At 41.1% G+C, this 25,207-nt stretch overlaps 1 long non-coding RNA gene across 1 annotated transcript; it reads left to right on the forward strand.

Annotated features, from left to right (window-relative positions):
• The first annotated feature begins 19,829 nt into the window (after positions 1-19,829).
• LOC143810199 (uncharacterized) lies at positions 19,830-20,973 on the forward strand. Its single transcript, XR_013222702.1, has 3 exons — positions 19,830-20,268; positions 20,355-20,470; positions 20,629-20,973. It is a non-coding gene; the product is annotated as an uncharacterized LOC143810199 (long non-coding RNA).
• Positions 20,974-25,207: the final 4,234 nt, after the last annotated feature.

Below are 25,207 nucleotides of genomic sequence, written 5' to 3' on the forward strand. Positions count from 1 at the left end.
TGTGAAGCGGAACTTCATGGATCGCCATCTGACCCGTCACAGCCCTCCCACAGTGACAGCAGGCTTGCACCACCATCATCTGGAGAACCGGCTGCCGGTACATCAGGTTTTCCCCTGCCCGAGGCCTCTGGCGCACCTTCGTTCGGGAATTCCCGACAGCGCCAGCGTGCCTCAGACAGGTCAGTCATGCCCGAATTTTTGCACTTGAGCACGGTGTTCCAGAACGGTTTCAAGGCGTTGAGAGATCAAATGTCCAGTATGGAACGGCGCCTTGAAAACCTGGAAGCCGAGCTCTCAAATCCGGCAAAGCATTTTTTAAGTACAATTGCTAAAGGCATGGTGGAAAACCTTACGCCGGAACTCCAGATTTCGGTGATGCAGGACTGCAACAATTCTTACGTGAGGGCTCTGCAGCAGGCTCGGGTCATGCAGTCAGCGACACTGCCCGTAGTGCCGTCGCTGGCTAGCATGACTCCGACTCCTGCTGCAGAGTCACTCCAGCCACCCCACCCTGGTCCAAGTGCCGGGCGACGCCACCACAGGCACCATACTAGTGTGCGGCCCACTCCTGCTCCTGCCAGGGCCTCATCCTCCCGTAGGAGTGCCTCTGGGGGAGATGCCGCAGAAGGCAGGAAAAAAAAAAAAAACACATAAGAGGAGGCACACACAGACACACAGAGGCACAGGTTCTGGCTGCTCCAGTACAGACACCATCTCATCGTGGCTCTAGCCACAGCAGGAGCAGCCAGGGCCAACCAAGACAGAAATACAGTCGCCTTGTGTTGCCTCCTCCCTCCCATAGTGATGATGCGGTCTCCCCAGTGTACCCTGCGGGGGGTTTGGACCTGCCATCAAGCCTCCTCGACTATGGCTCCTCCTCCTCCTATTCCACTCCCCGTCCACGTTCAAGAACTCGAAGCTACCGGTCACCGCTGGTAGCGGAAGTTGATCCCCCCTCGGCTGTTGATGATACCCCCTAATTTCCTTTTCCCTTTTTTTTCTGTTTCCCCCAAATAAAAAGTTATTTTATTGAAAAAAATATTTGGTCTTCTTTTAACGTACACTTCTCGGCAATTCACTCCGTGCGCCGTTTATTTGTGCTTCAAACACCTCATATATGCAATGTCAGACAGTATTTTTGGATTTTTTAATTTTAACGTTTCTTTGGGTGTCTCTCATTGCTGTATGAGGTGTTTACAAACACTAAAGTGTATGAGGTGTTTTCAAACACTAAGGGTATGTGTCCACGCTCAGGATTGCATCCGGATTTGGTCAGGATTTTAATTCAATATTTGTAGCCAAAACCAGGCGTGGGTGATAAATACAGAAGTGGAGCATATGTTTCTATTCTACTTTTCCTCTAATTGTTCCACTCCTGGTTTTGGCTTACAAATACTGATGAAAAAACCTGAGCAAATCCGGATGCAATCCTGAACGTGGACACATACCGTAAAGTTACCTTCACACTTAACAATGCTGCAGCAACACAGACAATGATGCAATTCACTGCAGCATCGGTATTTGGTCGCTGGAGTGCTGTCTGTGTGACAGCTCTCCAGCGACCAACGATGCCGAGGTCCCCGGGTAACCATGGTAAACATCGGGTTGAAGTGCAGGGCGCACTTCTGATGTTTACCATGGTTACCAGTGTAAAATGAAAAAAAAAACATTCACAATCGCATCGCCCGGCGTCAGCTTCCCTGCACTGACTGAGTGACGTCCCTCACAGCAAAGCGGTAAAATCAACGCTGTGCTGTGAATTTACTTTACGGCCGGCGCTCAGTCAGTGAAGGAAGCGGACGCCAGGGGACGCGAAGATGAGTATATTTATTTTTATTTTTTAGTTTACATTTAACACTGTTAACCACGGTAAACATCGGGTTACTAAGCACGACCATGCGCTTGGTAACCCGTTGTTTACCCTGGTTAACAGTAAACATCGCTGGTATCGTTGTTGTTGCTGTCAAACACAACGATACACTGCGATCTTAAACAAATATGTTATATGCTATGGCATAATAATTTGCTCTTTGAAAAAGGGTAGAAAACTTAGAAAAAAATTTTATTAAACAACATTTTCAAAAGAAAGGTTTACAAATTTTTAGAAAGGCACATTACATTAGTGAACTATAGGTAGATGCCTAATTTGACATAACCAAACCAACCAAAACGGATTTATTGCACATCATGTAGAATTAGTTTATTACCACAATCACAATACAGGGATTTATTGGTGTAGTTAAATGCAGAATAAAGTCCAACAGTAAAACAAACACTACATCATTGTATCTTGCCATGACACACGGCCAACATCTGACACAAAATAGGCCGCAAAACGATCCCTCATCTGTGCAATTGCCACACTTGTCCTCAGAGGATGATCCTGGTAATCGGGCAATGTGTTGGCTATGGGTTCATCCAGTTCCACATTCAGTCTCTCTTTGGTCAGAATATAATTGTGGAGAACCACACACGCCTTCACCACCTCATCCACTGTCTCAGTTTTCAGATTAATGGCGGATCCTAATATCCGCCATTTGGAGACAAGGATGCCAAAGGCGCACTCCACAGTCCTTCTGGCCCTGGACAGCCTGTAATTGAAGACCCTTTTTGTATGGTCCAGGCCCCGACTGGAGTAGGGTTTCAATAGGTTGGCAGACATTTGGAATGCTTCATCCCCAACCACAACAAATGGCATCGCAGGGCCTTCGGTGTGGGGAAGAGGTCGTGGCTGGGGGAAATTAAAATTGTTGGTATATAATTTTTGGCCCATATCCGAGTCTTTAAATGTGCGAGAGTCATTTGCACGGCCAAATGCACCAATATCCACTGCGAGAAAACGGCAGTCCGCACCGGCAATTGCCATTAGCACAGTAGAAAAGTATTTTTTGTAGTTGAAGAACATGGATCCACTTTTCCCTGGCTTGGTAATCCGAATATGCTTTCCGTCCACCGCGCCAATGCAGTTTGGAAAAGAACACACCTGCTCAAATTTCAGTGTGTTGGCCTCCCAGATTTCTGTTGTAGGGACGGGTAAAAATTCCTCCCGGAGATTATCCCACAAAGCGCGGCATGTCTCAGCAATAATTCCGGAAAGGGTGGAGACTCCAATCCGGAACTGAAAATGAAGTGATCTCAAGGTCTCTCCGGTAGCCAGGAAACTGCCAAGAAGATAAAGAAATTACATTACAGTACATTGTAATTTATAAAAGTACATTGACCATACCAAACCACCCCCCCAAAAAAAAAAAAAAAAAAAGGGGAAGAACATATCACAGTCATTGAAACAGCTACGTACCGTAGAGTCACCAGCAGCTGCTCCTCTGCGGAAATTGCTCTCCGGAGCTGTGTGTCCCGCCTGCCAATGGATCCTTCCACCCGACGCAGAAGATACCGGAAGCTGTCCTGAGACATCCTGGTGTACTCGAAATACTTCTCCAGGTTCTCATTCAGTTCGCCAAACAAGCTATGGTATGCTCCACGGCTCTCCCGGACTTCCAAGATAGGGTGTATCCAAAAGCGGCGACGACTCCATCTCCGTTTTTCCCTTTCCCTTTGATGACAACAGGCAACAGCATAGGCATGAGCCAAGGCAAATTCCATCTCCATATCCATGATAATACTGTCCATGGGACGCTCCATCATGAATACCAGCAAAATGGGAGGAATTCATGTCTGCCAAGGTATATATACACAATTACATAAACACCAACCCTCTTCTAGCCATTGGTGGTCCTTATCTATTGTGTAGACCCTTTTTTGGGGGGGTGGGATGAAGAATGACTCACTGTACCAAAAACGCATGCGGCGCAAAACGCAGCGTTGTGCATGCGTTTTGCTGCGTTTTTGTTTGCGTTGTGAGCTGCGGCGCCGACGCTGCGGCGCACAACGCAAATGTGAACGTAGCCTAATATATGAAAGTTTAATTGTAGTCATTACATTATGGTAAATAATGAAATTTAACACTATATGCTAATTTTTTGAGAAGGACCTGTATAGGTATAATCTACATTCATTTACATATTAAAGTGGCCATCAATAATTAAATACTTTCTCATAATATTTACAAAACATATACAAAACATCCATAGTGTAGTCTTCACATAATAAAGTGCTCTGTACCAAAGTGCTACTTCAGACTTAAGTCTTCACATTTTTTTCTCTCATTTATAACTTATTCATGTGATCATTATTTGCGGAACAAAGCCAAAATATATTGCAGAAGTTGTCCCGACAATTGAGGGATGAAATTGTGTATAAAAAAATTGGACAGTGACCCTAAATTTAAGATAATGGGAGAAATTAATGGTTGTCTACAAGAAGCATTGAATAACAAAATCATAGATCAAGAGCTAAAAGACTATCTATAGAATATCCTAGAACTCCGGTTCTATATATAACCCCAAAGATCCACAAAACATTGGTCGACCCTCCGGGGCGACCAATTGTGTCAGGAGTAGACTCGGTCTTTAGCAGAATAGGTATTTTCCTAGACAAAATTCTCAATCCCATCGCTAAAAATTCAAAATCATATATAAAAGACACGACAGATTTCTTAAATAAATTGGAGTCAATACAATTGGAAGGAGATGTAATTCTGGCATCATTCGATGTCATCTCACTCTACACTTCAATCCAACACAATTCAGGAGTAAGAGCAGTTGAAAAAAAGTTGAATACAATTGCGGTGACTCCGGAAGGTAAAATATTCATAATAAAACTATTGGAAATAATTTTAAGGCGGAGTTATTACTTATTCGGAGATACATATTACTCACAACAGCGTGGAACATCTATGGGGGCCAATATGGCCCCCGCATGTGCAAATCTTGTTATGTGTGTCTTGGAGGAGGACCTTGTCTATGTGTCCCACCACTTCCGGCATGTCCGTGTGTGGTGGAGGTACATAGACGATGTCTTCCTCCTATGGAGTGGCACTGAAAAGGAACTGGAAGACTTTCACAAATATTTAAATGAAATAGACAAGACCATCAAATTTACTTTGAATTTCTCCAGATACGACATACAGTTTTTAGATGTATCTGTGAAATTGAAAGATGGAGAACTAACAACCACCCTATATGTCAAGGAGATGGATAGGAACAATCTCCTTATGCATGACAGTCAACATCCCCGGAGTATGGTGAGGTCAATACCTCTTAGTCAACTTCTAAGGGTACGTAAGATTGTGAAAGAAGACAGATGTAGAATGTGTTGTAGACACACTAGTAAAACAATTTCTACATAGGGGTTACCCACAAGAAATAATAAATATTGCAAAATATAAGGCCATGAAAAAAGATCGTAAGGAACTGTTGGGGAAAAATGCTCAAGATTAGAGAAAAAACGTAACGAGAATACCGTGTGTGACAACATATACTGAAGAAAATGCAAAAATTGCGGGTATTAGGAAGCATTGGGGAATGTTAGGTAATTGTTTACCAGGAATAAAAGAACCGAGAGAACCCCCCCCCTATTTTCGTACCGTAGGGGCAGAAATATCAAAGACTATGTAATTAAAGCGGACATTGGCCCCTTAAAAAACCGGTCAGACAATGATTACAGGAATGAGTCAGACAGGTTGTTTCCCCTGCTTGTCATGCGTAAATTGTACATATATGTCAAAGGGTCCCACCTTCAAACATCCAGACACAAATAAGGTATATGCAATCAAACAATTTTTAACATGTAATTCTGACCATGTCATCTATATACTAGAATGTCCCTGTAAATTATGGTATGTAGGAGAAACCACCTGCGAGTTGAAAGTACGTATAAACTATCACCGACATTCAATCCGAAAAAAAACGGCTAGACCTCCCAGTCTGGAAACATTTTGCAGAATTAAAGTATACAGAGAGAGATCTAAAATTTAGGGTGATAGATAGGATCCCTGTACAAAGAAGAGGGGGAGATAGAGTAAGCCTCTTGAAAAAACTAGAATTAAGATGGATCTAGGAGCTTAATACTTTAAAACCAAAAGGGACTAAATGTAGAATTTAAAATTTGACCAGGTATGTAATTGTCTCACAAGACTAGACCTAGGATTCAGTTGTGTATAGACTCCTGTTAAATAACATTTGGGGTACTATGCATTGGTGATAAATGATTTATGATTATGTATAGTGCTCTAATTTTAATTTGACTTTTAATTTTGTTTTGTAGTGACATCTTCACGTCTAACATGCACAAGTTATCCCTGACCTGCTGGTGGATGAATAACCACATGGAGGACATAATATATATAATTTTTTTGCTTATTTTCAGCCAGCCCTGTTAGCAGTACTCTGGATTGAGGATCCTAAAGCCTTCAGTAAAGAGGTAAAGAGACTGCAACCCTGTGTCCTCATTCATCGCGACCTGCACCACGCACCATCATCACATCTTTCATTGGACGCCCCTTAGCAGGGTCACAGACCGGGTCTAGCCACCATGACAACCCCAAGACCAAGACAGAGGCCCGGTACCGAGTACCCCGCGGCCCTGCATCTGGGGGCGCTCCACTATTACGTCCTGAAAATATAGGCATGAATCCTGCCAAGACAGATCTCTAAACGTTTCTTAAATTCTTTATGGGGAAAGTCCAACAAAAAAGAAATCAGATTGCCGCACCAACTGCTAGTGAATACCGCCATACACCTGTGTGTCAGGTAGCCAGCGTATATGCCATATGCAAGAATCGGGTGCCACCACAAGACATTAAGTCCATAGGGTTACCAAAACCGTTGAAAAAGAGAGAGAGTGGGCGCTCACCATCTGCTAATATTCAGTCTATATTATGACCACATGTCAATAGCAGGAACAGCAGGGAGAAACGTGATGTTACAAGACGGCCGTTTCGCGCTGCCGCGCTTCCACGGGTCTTGATCAATCAAGACCTGTGGAAGCACGAAACAGCCGTCGTCTTGTAACATCACGTTTCTCCCTGCTGTTCCTGCTATTGACATGTGGTCATAATAAAGACTGAATATTAGCAGATGGTGAGTGCCCACTCTCTTTTTCAACGGTTTTGGTAATCTTTATGAAGAAAGTTTGCCTAGAGATCTAATTTACCATGTACCAGCATTGTTAGCGAACCCGATGAGATTTTTCAGCATGTGCTTCTACCTTATTATGACATTTCGATGTTACATTTTATTGATTATGAAACTGCAACCATTTACTGGAAACATGCAAAAGGCACCAAACAGTCAACAAAAACTGCTTTACAACTGAGTAAGCCCGGCTAGAGCTCTATTTGCTGCTGGACCGGCTTCAGGAGAGGTACCTTTATCACAACACCGATTCAGTTATTTTTGTGCAGCGGGAAGGCGAGTTGCAGTCGTCTTTAGAACATTACCTGGGAGATATGACCAGTAAAATACCCAATGGAACTCATTTCAGAATTTGTATCTACGGGTCCCAAAACTTAAAGATACAAACTCAACAATGGTAAAAGTGTCACAAAAGTTAAGGGTGTAAAGTTTACTATAGTATACTATAAACACTAAATGTCAACAACAATCAATTTTAGCAGTCTGAAAGATTTAGTTCTTGACAACCCACGTAATTCTGATGCAAACAGAAGTGTATTGTTGTACAACACCAAGGCATTGTGAGAAATATTAATTACTGGGACATTGAAACACGGCCGTTACGCAAAACACAAAAGTGCATTTGCACAAAGTGGCGACCATTAGACTATTTATCCACTTGTCCATTTGGCTATTAGTTGAATATTGTGATGGATCCATGACTACAACACCCATTCTCATGCATTCTATCAGGACCTTCTAATTCTGGAAAGCTATTTTATAAAACAGTTACAGAATATTGAACTCCTATTACTCACAAATCCGATGAAATTGTTTGGTTTTATTCATGTTGGCAAAACTTTATGATGAAATCTCTCTTCCCAACACCAGATTTGTGGAGGGTCTGCCACATACATTCGTAGATTTTTTTATTCCCTCCTGACAAGGTGAATATGACTATTGTTTGTGATCTTATGGAGAGTGCTAGCGAAAACTGCAAGATAGATAACCATTTACATTTACCAGGTATGTACACCACAAATCTCAGCATTTTCTACCTGGTACAAAACATTGTCAGGGTATGAAAAGCCGCACAATAAGTTTAAAACACAAAATACATGGTGCTTTTTAATACATATTGTAACTCTAGCCATTCAGATGTATCCCGGAAAAATTAATGTTTTTCCTAGAAGCTTTTGAGGATGCCAAGCAAGAGCCTTATGGGTACTTGCTGGTAGACTTGAGAGCTAATACCCCAGAGGATCTTTGCTTAAGGACGGGGTTCTTTCCACCAGCACGGCCCACTGTCTACGTTCAAAAGAAAAACACTTCTAAAAAATGATTTTTACATGGAATCAGACATTCTACGCTGTGTTGTAAAGAGGTCTGAGAGACTCCTTTGTAACTGGGCTCTTAAAAAATGTTGGCGAAGGCAAATCCCGCTGTCCTAACGTTATTTTTTGCAATGCAAGCAGCAATTTAGTTACAGCCATAGGCGAAATTGCTTTAAACATCTTAAAAGACCGAATTCTGATAAGAGACAAAAGTATGCTAAAGGAGTGGTGTAAAGCTACAAGAACCCTGAGTGATAGATCACAACCCATAAAGATAAATAAGCTGCTACTAAAGCAGACTGGTGGGTTTTTAGGTCCTCTTAGGTTCTGAAATGCAGGTAAAAAGTCGGCAAATAATGCAGCATAGGGAAAGTGGCTTAAGTCCTTTAACAGGATCTAGTCAAACTAAAAAAACCCAAAAGCTACATACGACGGTGTCATTCTTCGTCTCAATTATGAAATCAGCACTGTTTTAAAACTCCATGATATGCCTGATGACGTGAAAATTAAAATCTATAGTTCCATGCTCCAGCTATACTTGGTACATGCTACGCACAGTTCAAACGTAGAAACAACTTTACATCTCGTTAGCTCCTGAATCTGATCAGCAATAATTGCCAAATTAAGAGTGATAAAAATCAAGAGGTCACCGAATTTGAAAGTCCTGTAACCCAACATAAAAAGAATGCAGAATTTTTACTAAACAGGTTACTGCAGAAAATATATGTTAAACAAATCCCATTGTAGATAAAGGGAAAATGAAAAGATCCATTAATAAAAATTAGCTTTTCATAAAATAGTTAAAATACACAAGTTAAATAACAGAGTGCCTCACAGAGGACAGTACGGGCAGCCCAAAATAAAAACTCCATAATGGTAATAGAAAAATTAATTTATATATATATATATTTTTTTTACCAACAGGTGAGTCAGGTAAAAAACCAGCTTAAAGTTTAATGAGTATCTAATTTTTTGAGCAGCGTATTTATACACTATATGAAGTATCAAAGGGGAACGCTTTAAACAACAGAATATAACTCCAAGTAAATCAAACTTCTGTGAAATCAAACTGCCACTTGGGCCAGTCTCACACGTCCAGATAATTCCGGTACCGGAGCAAATGGTCCCGGAGTTATCCGTGTCCGTGTGCTGGCCGTGTGTCCATTTTTTACCTCCGTGTGCTGTCCGTGTGCATACGTATCACACAAAGGTTTTCAGGTCCATATGAGGGGTTAAGGCCTAATTTAAGGCATTGAACTTGCAAACGTGTGATCCATTAGTGCAGATGTTGGAACTTAGTTCCTATAGATGTAAGCACAATTCCATATCAGCTTTGGGGTGTGTAGTAGGGCTCCTTAGGTGTCACAAACATGTCTGACAATGAGGCGTTGGTGTGGTTGGCATGGATTGTTTCACGTCGCTTTGGTGTTTGCAACCATATGCTTGAAGAGGATCCACAGCTCCAAAAGAGGCTATGGGTTCACCCTCTACTGTTGCTACGTGAGGCATATGGTCATTTTCATAAATTATATCATGAACTTCGCAGATACCCGGTGAAGTTTGTTGCTTTTTGTTGCCTTTCCATTCCCAGCTTTGACAACCTACTTCATGTTTTGCGGCCTTACCTTCTCAGACGAGACACCTGCATGAGACTCAGCATTTCTCTGGAGGAGCGTTTGTTAGTAACCTTGAGAAAATTTGTAAGCCCAAATAATGAATATTGGCCCCAATAACGTGCAAGGAATCCTAATGGGTTGTGTTTCTATCTCTAGTGAGCAATGTTCCAGGTCACTAGGTTAGACAATTAACATAATGGTTAATTTTAATCATGTCTTGTTTATCCATTGACATACAAATGAAGCCAAAAACAGTTTGGCTATCATTTTAAACTAACAATAAAAAATAGTAGGGCCCACAAACCAAATCGAAATATGGTCACTTTTTGAAATGCTCTTTTGAAGTTACCCCTATGTGGTGCATTAATGGGTGTGTTTTTTCTTTGCTAAAACATGTATTTGATGTTTCTATGTGCTTTTTAACATTCACTATGTGTACCTTTTATCAAAATATCTACATAATAAACAATTGATGGCAAGTATTTCACATCAAAAATATGGTTTTGTTAACAGATTCCTGGCTACTGGACACTCATTCTTCACTTCATTTTGAGTTCCTTCTTGGCACATCAACCATATCCGGGATTGTGCGGTCAACCTGTGATGTGATTTGGGACAAGCTCAAGAGCCACCTCATGCCTCAGCCAAACACACAAGACTGGCTGCGGATTTCCCAGGGTTTCATGGAAGCCGCTGAGTTCCCAAACTGCATTGGTGCCCTGGATGGTAAACACATTCGTGTCAAAAAGCCGCCAAACTCCGGTTCCCGATTTTTAATTATAAAAATTATTTTTCTGTTGTGCTCCTGGCTGTAGCTGACAGCAACTACTGTTTTGTTCTTGCTGACATTGGGGCATATGGGAGTGCCTCTGATGCTCGCATCTTTAGAGCTTCAAGATTAGCTCGGCGACTTGCTGAGACTAATTTAAATCTGCCACAACCATGTGTGCTTCGTGGTGCGTCAGGCCCACCTGCACCATTTATCATGGTTGCTGATGAGGGTTTTGCACTCTCAAGGCATGTTATGAGACCCTTTCCACGTCGAGGTTTGGATAACTGGAGAAGAATTTTTAACACTCGACTGATGAAAGCCCGGCGATTGGTTGAGTGTGCTTTTGGAATCTTGACTTCAAGATGGCGTATATTTGAAACCCAAATCCAAATGCATCCCCAAAATGTACAGGCAGTCATAAAGGCAACTGTTTTGCATAATTTCTGCAGACAAGAACCAGCCTTGGATGATGTTGATGATGGGAGAGTGGTTAATGTGGCATTATCAGAGGATAGAGACCATGCTCCACGAGTATCTCAGTCTGCCCTTATAGTGAGGAATATTTTTGCAGATTATTTTTTTAACACCAGAGGGTAGTGTGCAATGGCAAATGGAGGAGCACAACTAATGTTACCCTTTTTTGTTTTACTAAACATTTTTTTTTTATATTTATGTCAAAATTTGTTAGGGTCTCGCAAGGCAATGAGGACCCTTGACGTGGGTTGCGAGCTTACATTTGATGTGGGTAACTGATACATGTGTGTGTGTCTAAAACCCATTGCTACCCATTACAAATAACTAATACCTCATTCTAATGTGTTTACTGTGGTTGTCCGAAATATCCCATGTCTGAAAGTATTGATTTGGTCACATAATTGTGTACTACAAACAATTAACTAAGACCCGCCATCATTGAGTGTGATTTTGAAGAAGAGTGTGTGACCGTTAGATCATGTTATTCAGACATACTGTAATCTAAATGTACATTTACCAAGCTACTTTTCCATGGAAAATAGATCAACGCAGTTGAATTTTTGGCACACAATTCCCTGCTGGTCAAAAACCTGGTACATGAGATTTGGCAAAGTGAACTGTATTCAAGCATATCTCCATAGATGTCTAACGTTATTTTCTCTTATGCTTTACAATGTTTTATGGGGTCAGATTTTGAAATTGACCGTTGGACTATATGCCAAAAGTCAAGCCCTTAAATTTAAACATCTAAAAAAGGAGAAGATACTTTATGTGAAAATATAATGTTAAACATGTAAGGATCAACATGTGCTGACTGTTTTTGTCCTAACAAAACCAGGATTTATTTAAAAATGCAGTGTTTGATTTTAACATGTCTTGCTGGCCACACCATAGTTTGTGTGTGACTGATTGAAAACAAATGTTTCTACTTAATTAATGCCATCATCCACAATTATTCACACAAGGCAAGCCCTTACATATGTCTAGTGGCCAATGCAACTCGTGTTAATGTTTGTGTTGTTAGACACAGACACAGTCATGCAGCCTATGTTTTGGGCAAGCGTTCATAACAGTACTCATGCTATTTATATCTTACTTGTAAACATTACAACATGGTGCTAAATGGTCACACAATTACTCAGAAATGTTTTTTTTTATTTTTTCTAAAATTAGTTTACAGCCAGGCATGATGATCACAAGCATAATACTTTGAAACTATAACATAGATGAACACATTGTGTTTAACCTCTTCACCCCAAAGCCTGTTTTCACCTAAGTGACACGGCCAATTTTTAGAATTCTGACCACTGTCTCTTTATGAGGTCATAACTCTAAAACGCTTCAACGGATCCTGGTGATTCTGACATTGTTTTCTCGGGACATATTGTACTTTATGATAGTGGTAAAACTTCGATATGACTTGCATTTATTTGTGAAAAAAACAAATTTGTCGAAAATTATGAAAATTTAGCAATTTTCAAAATTAGTTTTTATGCCCTTAAATTAGAGAGTTATATCTCATAATATAGTTAATAAACAACATTTCCCACATGTCTGCTTTACATCAGCACAATTTTGGAAACAATTTTTTTGTTAGGGAGTTATAAGGGTTAAAAGTTGACCAGCGATTTCTCATTTTTGCAACAAAATTTGCAAAACCATTTTTTTTACGGACCACCTCACACTTGAAGTGACTTTGAGGAGTCTATATGACAGAAAATGCCCAAAAGTGACACCATTCTAAAAACTGCACCCCTCAAGGTACTCAAAACCATATTCAAAAAGTTTATTAACCCTTCAGGTGCTTCACAGGAATTTTTGGAATGTTTAAAAAAAATTGAACATTCAACTTTTTTTTCACAACATTTTTACTTCAGATCCAATTTGTTTTATTTTACCAAGGGTAACAGGAGAAATTGGACCAAAAAAGTCATTGTACAATTTGTCCTGAGTACACCGATACCCCACATGTTGGGGTAAACCATTGATTGGGCACATGGCAGAGCTCGGAAGGGAAGGAGCGCCATTTGACTTTTCAATGCAAGATTTGCTGGAATTGAGATCGGAACCCATGTCGCAATTGGAGAGCCCCTGATGTGCCTTTTTTGTTTTGCACATATATATATTTTTTTGCAGGGTGCAGTTGGGCCCAAATGGTTCTGTATACTGTGGCCTCTGTTCACACAGGATGCATTTTAGCACTGGGCAGCCCGCCATAGGGCGTCATTAATAGGCTGGAGCCAGATGCTTGCATTCCTTGTGTGAACACGCCACATACAGTTTTTATCTTGGTGCATTGGTGTACCACACGGCCAATCCCTGATTGAAGGCTGGCTGTTTCATTAGGTATTGCACCTGTGCATTTGTTATTTTATTTGGGTCCGCTGCACCCTGCTTGTGCATTTGTATTGAGGCCTATTCAGACAGGTAAGCATCTCTGCCTGTTTATGGTGTGTTTTAATGTAGAGCCGTAAAAAAAAATTTCATATTAATTCACAAAACATGATCTTTTTGCCCCAATTTTTTTATTTTCCCAAGGGTAACAGGACAAATTGGACCCCAAAAGTTGTTGTGCAATTTGTCCTGAGTACGCTGATATTTCATATATGGGGATAAACCACTGTTTGGGCGCATGGCAGAGCTCGGAAGGGAAGGAGTGCCATTTGACTTTTCAATGCAAAATCAGCTGGAATTGAGATCGGAACCCATGTCGTGTTTGGAGAGCCCCTGACGTGCCTAAACAGTGGAAACCCCCACAAGTGACACCATTTTGGAAAGACCCCCTAAGGAACTTTTCTAGATGTGTGGTGAGCACTTTCAACCCCCAATTGTTTCACTAAAGTTTAGAATGTAGCGCTGTGAAAATTAAAAAATCATTTTTTTTCCACAAAAATTATATTTTAGCCTCCACGTTTTTATTTTCCCAAGGGTAACAGGACAAATTGGACAATAACTTTTGTTGTCCAATTTCTCCTGAGTACGCCGATACCCCATACATTGGGGGGAACCACTGTTTGGGCGCACGGCAGAGCTCGGAAGGGAAGAAGCGCCGTTTGAAATACAGACTTAGATGGATTGGTCTGCAGGTGTCATGTTGCATTTGCAGAGCCCCTGATGTACCTAAACAGTAGAAACCCCCCACAAGTGACTCCATATTGGAAACTAGACCCCCCAGGGAACTTATCTAGATGTGTTGTGAGAACTTTGAACCAACAAGTGTTTCACTACAGTTTCTCGCAGAGCCGCGAAAATAAAAACTATTTTTTTTTCCACGAAAATGATATTTTAGCCCCCACATTTTTTTTTCCCAAGGGTAACAGGACAAATTGGACCCCAAAAGTTGTTGTCCAACTTGTCCTGAGAACGCTGATACCCCATATGTTGGGGGGAACCACTGTTTGGGCGCACAGGAGAACTCGGAAGGGAAGGAGCACTGTTTTAGTTTTTCAAAGCAGAATTGGCTGGAATTGAGATCGGATGCCATGTCGCATTTGGAGAGCCCCTGATGTGCCTAAACAGTGAAAACTCCCCAATTCTAACTGAAACCCTAACCCCAACCCTAACCCCAGCCCTAACCCTAGCCCTAACCCCAACCCCAACCCTAGCCCTAACCCTAGCGCTACTTTCACACTAGCGTTTTTTGCATACGTCGCAATGCGTCGTTTTGGCGAAAAAACGCATCCTGCAAAGTCATCTGCAGGATGCGTTTTTTCCCCATAGACTAACATTAGCAACGCATTGCGACGTATTGACACACGTCGCAACCATCGTGCGATGGTTGCGTCGTGTTGTGGCGGACCGCCGGCAGCAAAAAACGTTACATGTAACTTTTTTTGTGCCAACGGTCCACCATTTCCGACCGTGCATGTGCGGCTGGAACTCGGCCCCCACCTCCCCGCACCTCACAATGGGGCAGCGGATGCGTGGAAAAACAGCATCCGCTGCCCCCGTTGTGCGGCGCTTGCACAGTATGCGTCGGTATGTCGGGCCGACGCAGCGCGACGGCCCCGTACCGACGCTAGTGTGAAAGTAGCCTAACAGGAAAATGGAAATAAATATATTTTTTACAATTTTATTATTTTTCCCCAACTAAGGGGGTGATGAAGGGGGATTTGATTTACTTTTATAGTGTTTTTTGGCGGATTTTTATGGTTGGCAGCCATCACACACTAAAAGACGCTTTTTATTGCAAAAAATAGTTTTTGCATCACCACATTTTGAGAGCTATTATTTATCCATACTTTGGCCCACAGAGTCATGTGAGATCTTGTTTTTTGCGGGACGAGTTGACGTTTTTGCTGGTACCATTTTCGGGCACATGACATTTTTTGATCGCTTTTTATTCCGATTTTTGGGAGGCGGAATGAACAAAAACCAGCAATTCCTGAAATTCTTTTAGGGGGGGGCGTTTATACCGTTCTGTGTTTGGTAAAAAGGATAAAGCAGTTTTATTCTTCGGGTCAGTACGATTACAGCGATACCTCCTTTATGTAATTTTTTTATGTTTTGGCGCTTTTACACAATAAAAACTATTTTATATAAAAAAAATAATTGTTTTTTATTCTGAGAGCTATAACTTTTTTATTTTTCTGCTAATGATGCTGTATGGCGGCTTTTTTTTTGCGAGACAAGATGACGTTTTCAGTGGTACCATGGTTATTTATATCCGTCTTTTTGATCGCGTGTTATTCCACTTTTTGTTTGGCGGTATGAGAATAAAGCGTTGTTTTTTGCCTTTTTTTTACGGTGTTCACTGAAGTGGTATAGTTTTATAGGTGGGGTCGTTACGGACGCGGCGATACTAAATGTGTACTTTTATTGTGTGATTTTTTTTTTTATTTAGATAAAGAAATGTATTTATGGGAATATTTTTTTTTTTCTTTATTTAGGAATTTTTTTTTTTTTTTTTACACATGTGGAAATTTGTTTTTTTACTTTACTTTGTCCCAGGGGGGGACATCACAGATCAGTGATCTGAGTGTGCACAGATCACCGATCTGACAGACAAGGGCAGAGGCTTGCCGGCGCCTGCTATTAGGAACTCTCTGCAGGCGCCGGCATGCTAGGGCATCTCATGACCCGGAAGGAGTCCCGCGGCCATCTTGGATCCGGGGACTCCTTCCAGGTCACCGGAGCAGCACAATCTCATCGCGCTGCTCCGGTGGGAGAGCGCAGGGAGCCCTCGTCCCTGCGCGATCCCCCTCTATGCCGCTGTCACTATTGACAGCGGCATCAGAGGGGTTAAATGCCCGCGATCGGCGATCGCGCCAATCGTGGGCATTGCTGTGGGGTGTCAGCTGTCATATACAGCTGACACCCGCACCCGATCACCGCGGCGCTCAGCGTGAGACCGCGGTGATCAGGGCATCGTACTAGTACTGCGGCTGGCACTAATGCAGTGCCGGCAGCGCAGTACTAGTACGGCGCATGTCGGGAAGGGGTTAAGGAATATGTTGTTGTTTGTGGGAATGTGACTTGTCTCTACTTTTCCTACAGTTGATTTGGTTAAACGGCGATGGCGCTCAGCCAGGGACCAATTTAGGCGGGAATTTAATCCCCTACCCTCCACAGCAGGTGCAGCAAAAAAGAGGAAATATGTTTACTACCGCAACTTAGCCTTTCTTCGCCCAATCATGGAGATAAATCAGTAAGTGTGACTGTGTATGATTGACCAAACATATTAAAATATATATTTTTTTGGTTTTAATTTGTATGATCACACAACAGGGATCCACAAGTGATACAAACATCCGAGCAGGGAAAACGTCCAGCCCAGGACGTGGTAGAAGCCCAAAGAGTTGATTAATCCATTTCCATGAAAAAGGCAAGAATTTGATGTATTAAAATCCAATAACCTTTATTGAAACAAATCCATAAAATAGTCGATACCAATAGTTTAGGCATAGTATCACATATCAGCCCTCGCTGTACACGTTTCAATAAAAACTCAGTAGTGGTTCTGCATCTATATACTCCTTAAATTTTATTAATAAAGGGAATGTATTGATAAGAATTAAAAAAATATATATTGGAATGTTTTTAAAAAAAGATGTGACTGAGAAAATGCTTCCGAGGGAATCGGAAATAACTTAGGAGAGGGGGCGACAGTGAAAAATATTGTAGCTCGGAGCAAATTAAGAGAGGTTCCAAAAATAGAAAACATGATAGGAAACAATACCTATGTGAATGGAGGGAAGGTAAATACAGGAGTATATAGATGCTCTTCAAACAAATGTAAATGTTGTCAGATCATTGACCATGGAGCTAGGAGTATTCAATCTAATACTACTGGGGAAACAAGATTAAGCAGAGACTCACATGTAGAACGGATTCTGTCATCTACGTGGTGACTTGCAGATGCGGCTCCAATACGTGGGACGAACCTCCCAGGAATTGAGCGCCCGGATGAATAATCACCGCTATAATGCAAAGAACGGACAGGTTAAACAGTCTGTCCTGTCATCTCCTGCTGAAGCACAATAAATGCTTCTGCATCATGGTCACACCGTTGGAGCATATACCAAAAGGGGCTAATAACAGGAACAAATTATTAAACCGTAAGGAGTCATATTGGATATACAGGTTACAAAGCCTTTATCCAAATGGACTTAATGATGTAGTAGAGAATGTGTAAGGGTTTGTCATGAATAGCTCAGTCGTTTGAGCATGGGTTAATATAAGGGAAGGGAAAAGGAAAAATGAATAGATGGATAGTAAGGAAAGGAGAAAGAAAAAAAATAAAAAATAAAAAAAAAAATTTGAGTTGAATTTTTTTAAACTTTTGGAAGGGTTTTTTATGTATTTATGGGATGAATTGATTCATGTAGAGATGATAGTAGTATCTTTGATAAAGTATTAGAGAATCATATTTATAATTATGTGTATACCTATACCTATAAATGTTATGCTTGTTTGCAACAATGTAACACCATGTATTTAAAAGCACATTTTGGATAGAAGAATAGAAGTTCTAAATTGCTCTTTTATAGATCTAAGAAAAATGAGTCTCTTTAGACGCTACCATGTAGATATTCGTCAAGAAAGGAGAACCTGATCCTTAGTCCCACCCTGCTAATCCATTCTAGGAACTCTCATAAATAAGAAAACTTGGAGGTTGTAACATCACTTTATAGTGCTTATTGTATGTGTTTTTTGCTACCTGATGAAGGCTACACTGTAAAAATAGCAACCAAAACGCGTTGTACTGTATTTTAAAAATATATATATATTTTTGTCCTTTTTTGTTTTGAGAAAATAAATTAATTTTTATAAAAATTTCACTGGAAGTGGATGCATTCAAAAAATCCTAAGGTGCTTAGCGCCACATTTGCTTGGAGTTTATCTTCCCTTTGGCTGATGTTTTTGTCACTTTTGAATGTCGGTTGTGCTTTCACACTCATGGTAGCATTAGACTGACTCTACAAACTACACAAGTGGCTCAGGTAGTGCAGCTCATCCAGGATGGCACATCAATGCGAACTGTGGCAAGGTTTGCCATGTGTTAGCGTAGTACCCAGAGGCGCTTCCAGGAGACAGGCCAGTACACCAGGAGACATGGAGGGGTCCATAGGAGGGCAACAAATGAGCAGCAGCACCTCTACCTCAGCCTTTGTGCAAGGAGGAACAGGAGGAGCACTGCCAGAGCCCAGCAATATGATGTCCAGCAGGCCACAAAGGTGCATGTGTCTGCACAAACAGACCATCCTCATGGAGTCAGTTTCTGAGTGCCCGACGTCCACATATGGGGGTTGTGCTCGCAGCCTAACACCATGCAGGAGGCTTGGCATTTGCCACAGAGCACCAGGATTTGCAAATTTGCCACTGGCGCCCTGTGCTCTTCACAGATGAAAGCAGGTTCACACTGAGCACATGTGACAGACGTGACAGTCTGGAGACGCCGCCGAGAGTGATCTGCTGCCCGCAACATTCTTCAGCATGACCGGTTTGGCAGTGGGTCAGCAATTGTGTGGGGTGGCATTTCTTTGAAGGGCTGCACAGCCCTCCATATGCTCACCAGAGGTAGCCTGACTCATTAGGTACTCAGATGAGATCCTCAAACCCCTTGTGAGACCATATGCTGGTGCGGTTGGCCCTGGGTTCCTCCTAATGCAGGACAATGCCAGATCTCATGTGGCTGGAGTGCGTCAGCAGTTCCTGCAAGATGAAGGTATTGAAGCTATGGACTGGCCTGCCTGTTCCCCAGACCTGAATCCGATTTCACATCTGGGACATCATGTCTCGCTCCATCCCCCAACATCACATTGCACCACAGACTGTCCAGGAGTTGGCGGATGCTTTAGTCCAGGTCTGGGAGATCCCTCAGGAGACCATCTGCCGCATCATCAGGACCATGCCCAGGCATCGTAGCGAGGTCATACAATCACGTGGAGGCCACACAAAACTACTGAGCATCATTTCCATGTCTTGAGGCATTTCCACTGAAGTTGGATCAGCCTGCAATTTGATTTTGATCATCATTCCAACTCCAGACCTCCATGGGATATCAGTTGTGATTTACATTGATCTTTTTATGTTTTACTGTTCTTAATGCATTCCACTACATAATGTATAAGATTTACAATTGGAGTATTTCATTCAGTGATATCTAGGATGTGTCATTTTAGCGCTCCCTTTATTTCTTTGAGCAGTGTATATTTCAATATTTCTTTTTTAAAGTAGTTTATGTACCCTGAATTTGTCAATAATTTTAACACTCTGAATTATGGAGCCTTTGAATCCATGACTGTGGGTCCATCAGAGGATAGGAAGTCTGATGAAAATTAGATGTTTGCAGGATGTCAGCATTCTATCACAGGTAAGAAACCTATATGTAGGTCACCTGATTTAAACCTATATATCTAGACCTGAAACTAAATTAATTTTCTCATACAGCTACTAAGATGATTCAAGCGGGCAATATGTTGGAAAACAGGGATGCAACTGAACCAACTGAAAATCAGGATTTAGATATCGAGATAGTAGAAGGTCTCTAATCCTGCAAACCTGATGCCCCTAAAAAGACATGGACATTCGCTAAGTAGGAGACAAGAATAGAAAAGGTAAGGGATCTTTGAAATACAAAAGAGTCTCAGTTGTGTGAAGAAAAGCATTTCTGGGATGAATAATATTTATATTTTATTTACAGCTGCTAAACTTGTGGCCAGAAAAATTCAATTTGAAAAAGGATATTCCCATCCCAATCGAACAATGAGATGGTCACTAATCCAGGATCTGTAGAAGTGCAATACCCAGTCTATACTTGTAAGTATATATTTAGTTTGTTCTATACTGACTTTATACAAACAATGCTACACAAAACACTTCAAATATTACATTGAATCATGGATAACTGGTCCATGTTTCTTATAAAATATTACACAGGATTCACAGATAACTGAAACTAGTAACTTTTCTTTTAGTTACGGCGGCTCTTCAACCTCGAGTATTGAACCAGCATAATTATGGATCTGCACAGAACCCTCCACAAAGCTAATGTGGCTGTGACAATTCCCCTTTTACCCATATATGTTGTGGATCATGAGGAAAGCTCTGACACCCAAACACCAGGAATCCAATCCAAGACTTCATGCCAAAAATATGAGAACATTTCAAGAGCGATTTCCATTGCAGAACGATATTCCCATCATAACTCAGGAAACCAATTCCTCGAGCAGCATACCACAAGTTACTGGTGAAAAACAGAGAAATTGCACAGTTTTCCGAGGGCAAGAAGACTAATAAGTTGGACAATCTACAGGTGTGTGAAGCTGCACAATTGTACTCCTGCAAGATAGTCTAGTGATTTTGGCCCTGTATTCCCTCTAAATAAAACGATAAGTATCAGAACGAAGTGTAAGTAAAAAGCAGAAAGTTGATCGATCTTACACAGCGAAACCTGTCTGGGATGATGAACACATCAATGTTTATTGCTATGTCTGCTCAGTACGCCCATAACCTCCATCAGATCAAACTAAAATCTTTCTGCGAAACGTATGAGACTGAAGTGCACGTCCAACACCTGACATTATCGCAGAACTATGATTTTAAACTAAGTCATGTATATGTACAATCACCCTGCGAATTTAAATGAATTGATGTGACCAAGATTGGTTGTGGTATTAGTTCTCTTTTCAGCCCATAACCAAAGATCTTATAGAGCAAGAGTCATTAAGAAGGCTTTGCAGATGGTTAGTTCGAGAAAACCGCAAAGAGCTAGAAGAGGGTGAAAAACCGCTCGCAGCACAACAAGTACACAACACCCCGAGAGGCTGTTACATGGATCAGATGCCCTTTACACATCCAAGATGACCATGGAGGTGTCAACATCAAAGTGAATCCAAATGCTCAAAGAATTGAACATTTGGATTCACATGCTGAAAATGTATATGATGCATCCTCTGTAGGTAATGGAGTTTATGATAATGAAATGCACATAAAAATGTAAAAATACTTAATGATCCATCACCAAAGAGATGTAAGCAATTTCAATGCCCGCATGTACATTGATCATTTCAGATTTGTGAATTTAGATTGGATCCATTCATTCATAAAACCTCTAAATGTAGTACATGACTCCATTCAATCCTTACTGGACATAATCACAGACATTGATCCTGGGGACTTTGGGATCTAATGTGTCCTCGCCTTCAAGCCGTAACTGTTTTTGTCATGAAAATGTTCAAACAAGATGATTTTAATGCTGAATCATTTTAATGCTGTTGCTCGTACACTGCAAAGTAATGCTGATTGTATAGCAACCAATTCCCTGAAACTAGTCATAATTATTAAAAATAGATGCGGAGGTGTAAAAATAGACTTGAAAACTATAGTGAGTTGTCAAAGCATTTAACAAAAGAGACAATGGTTGTAATCCAGCAATCGGCAGACACAAAACATTTTGTAATTAATGTCATTTTGTGGCTATAGAAAGTGAAACTGACAATAATTGTAAAGGGATGTGTTGTCCTGTTTGTCATATACGCTTAAATGAATTTTGTGAGCATCTTCGCTGCATGCAGCGGTATGTACCAACGGAGGATACTGATCAATGTATAGTTTATGACTTTGAATGTATGAAGACGACGGGCATGAACATTCAAAATTACATTTATTCTACATGCTGTATGGTATGCCTTCCTGGGTGTTTGAAGGAAAATCATGCTCTCATGACTTTGTACAGTTCTTTACAAGTGGTACATTTCCATGTCATACATTTATTGCCCAAAATACTGTATAAGATAGGCCTCATACTTTATTGTTAAGGTACCGATATCTGAAACACTGCATGAAATTGATATCCCGAGGAGGTCATCTCTTGTGTGTGACACTGCACGATTAGAAAATAAGATTTAGAGATTCCCTAAATTTTATCCCCATGAAAGTTAGTAAATTGCTGCAGTCTATGGGATTTTCAGGTTCAAAGGGTCATTTTCCCAACTTTAACACTGAAGAAAATCAGAACCATGTGGGTCTCCTAACTGCTGTAAAATATGGGGTGGAGTACATGTCACCTAGTGAGATGGGGAATTCATGGAGTTCATGCAGTGGTCTGAGACCCAGATAAATACAACTTTTGACCTTTAGTCTGAACTAAAAGCTTATTGCAAACAAGATGTTGATTCTGAGACGCTCGTGTGAACTTCATAGGGAGTGTGTGTTATGGAAATTACACAAAAAAAATAAAACAAACTTATCAAGAAAAAAAATGGAAGTATCCAGATGTATTGATCATTGTCAACTCGTTATCCTGGCATCTGTATGTCTGACAATGTATAGGTTTAAATTTCTACCAAAAAGCACCATTGCCATTTTACCGAGTGACTATCACAAGACAAAAAAAAAACTTCAGCCGCTACACAGTGGCTCATGTATTTCTTCACAAAACATTTTCCACATTGTGAACATGAAAATGGCTTTACCCCTGAGTTCTCAGATGTGTATCAAGATTTGATTTAGCTACAAAACATTTTCCACATTCTGAACATACAAATGGCTTCACCCCTGTGTGAGTTCTTTGGTGTCTATCAAGATGCGTTTTCCAGTTAAAACATTTTCCACATTCTGAACATGAAAAAGGCTTCTCCCCTGTGTGAATTATTTGATGTTTGCGAAGACTTGATTTCTCTGTAAAACATTTCCCACATTCTGAACATAAAAATGGTTTCTCCCCTGTGTGAGTTCTCTGGTGAACAACCAGATTTGATTTCTTGTTAAAACATTTCCCACACTTGGAACAATAACAAGTTATTCTCTACTGTGTGAATTTTTTTATGTTTAAGAAAAGGTTTTTCAAAAGGAAAACTCTTTCCAGATTCTAAACCTGAAAATTATATTTTTGCTTCATGATCAGTTTTTTCATGCTTATTTTGTTACATTGATTTTCCTTAGTAGTCTGTAATGAATCAGAAGACAGGACCTGTTTGAAAGGATCAGATGAGAGATCATTGCTGTGAAGGGATGAATGTATATTTGGAGTAATGGCAGTCCCTTTGTGTCCTGAGGAATCTCAAGATCATCTCGTTTAAAAATTGAAGATGTCAGCTGTCCCTCTGATCTCCTGGTACAGTCATCTGGGTAGCCATATGTAGGAATCTCCTCTTTACACCGCTCATCACCCCTCACATGTCTCTGTAGTATTAATACTGGTCAGATCTTCACCCTGAAGATCCTGAGGGACATTGGGGTCTTCTTGTTTACAGTCCTGTAAAAGAAGAGTACGAGGACATCTCTCTGGTGTTGTCATCTTACTGGATAGATCTGGTGATGTGAGAGGCTGGGGAACCTCCATCATGACGTCCTTGTACAGATCTCGGTGTCCTTCTAAATACTCCCACTCCTCCATGGAGAAATAGACGGAAACATCCTGACACCTTATAGGAACCTCTCCAGTCAGCAGCTCAATCATCTTGTAGGAGAGTTCTAGGATCTTCTGGTCATTGATGTCCTCATATCAGGGGGTGAGGTGGAGGCCCCGTGATTGGATTCAGGGGTCTTCCCTCAGACACAGGGTCCTGATAGCGCTCACTAGAGGTCTTCACTACTGTGTAATCCTCTCCAGTAAGCCGCAAGAGGATCTCTAGGGTGAGGTGTAATATCCACTACGCCATCTTGTCTCTGTCCATATCAATCTTTGAGTGAAAATCAGGAAAGTTCTCTTAATATACAAGATGTCCACTGAGAGGATCTCCACCCGCGGAGCTGCACTCCTCAGAGAATAATGGAGCCTCCAGCACCGACCTCCACCCGCACTCCACATAGAGAATAATGGGGCCTCCAGTACCGAACTCCTAAATAAGATTTAGAGATTCCCTAATCTTCATCCCCATGAAAGTTAGTAAATTGCTGCAGGCTATGGGATATTCAGGTTCAAAGGGTCATCTTCCCAACTTTAACACTGAAGAAAATCAGAACTATGTGGGTCTCCTACACACTGTAAAATATGGGGTGGAGTACATGTCACCTAGTGAGAAAGGGGAATTCATGCAGTGGTCTGAGACCCAGGTAAATACAACTTTTGACCTTTAGTCTGAACTAAAAGCTTATTGCAAACAAGATGTTGATTCTGAGACGCTCGTGTGAACTCTATAGGGAGTGTGTGTTATGGAAATTACACAGAAAAAAAATTATTAAAACAAACTTATCAAGAAAAAAAAAAAAAGGGAAGTATCCAGATGTATTGATCATTGCCAACTCGTCACCCTGGCATCTGTATGTCTGACAATGTATAGGTTTAAATTTCTACCAAAATGCACCATGGCCATTTTACCGAGTGACTATCACAAGACAAAAAAAAACAAAAAAAAAAACACACGTCTCAGCCTCTATACAGTGGCTCATGTATGTAGCCGACAGAACAGTCATTCAACATGTTTTGAGAGGGGGTGAAGCACAAGTCGGGAAATCTTTTTTAGATGGCTATGACTATCTTAACATACACATTGCCTTTGAATTTCAGGGATGTTTTTACAATGGGTGCCCTGTATGTTGCAAATAAGGTCA

The sequence above is a fragment of the Ranitomeya variabilis genome, chromosome 2 (assembly GCF_051348905.1).
Source record: "Ranitomeya variabilis isolate aRanVar5 chromosome 2, aRanVar5.hap1, whole genome shotgun sequence".
In the NCBI taxonomy this organism is placed as follows: Eukaryota; Metazoa; Chordata; class Amphibia; order Anura; family Dendrobatidae; genus Ranitomeya; species Ranitomeya variabilis.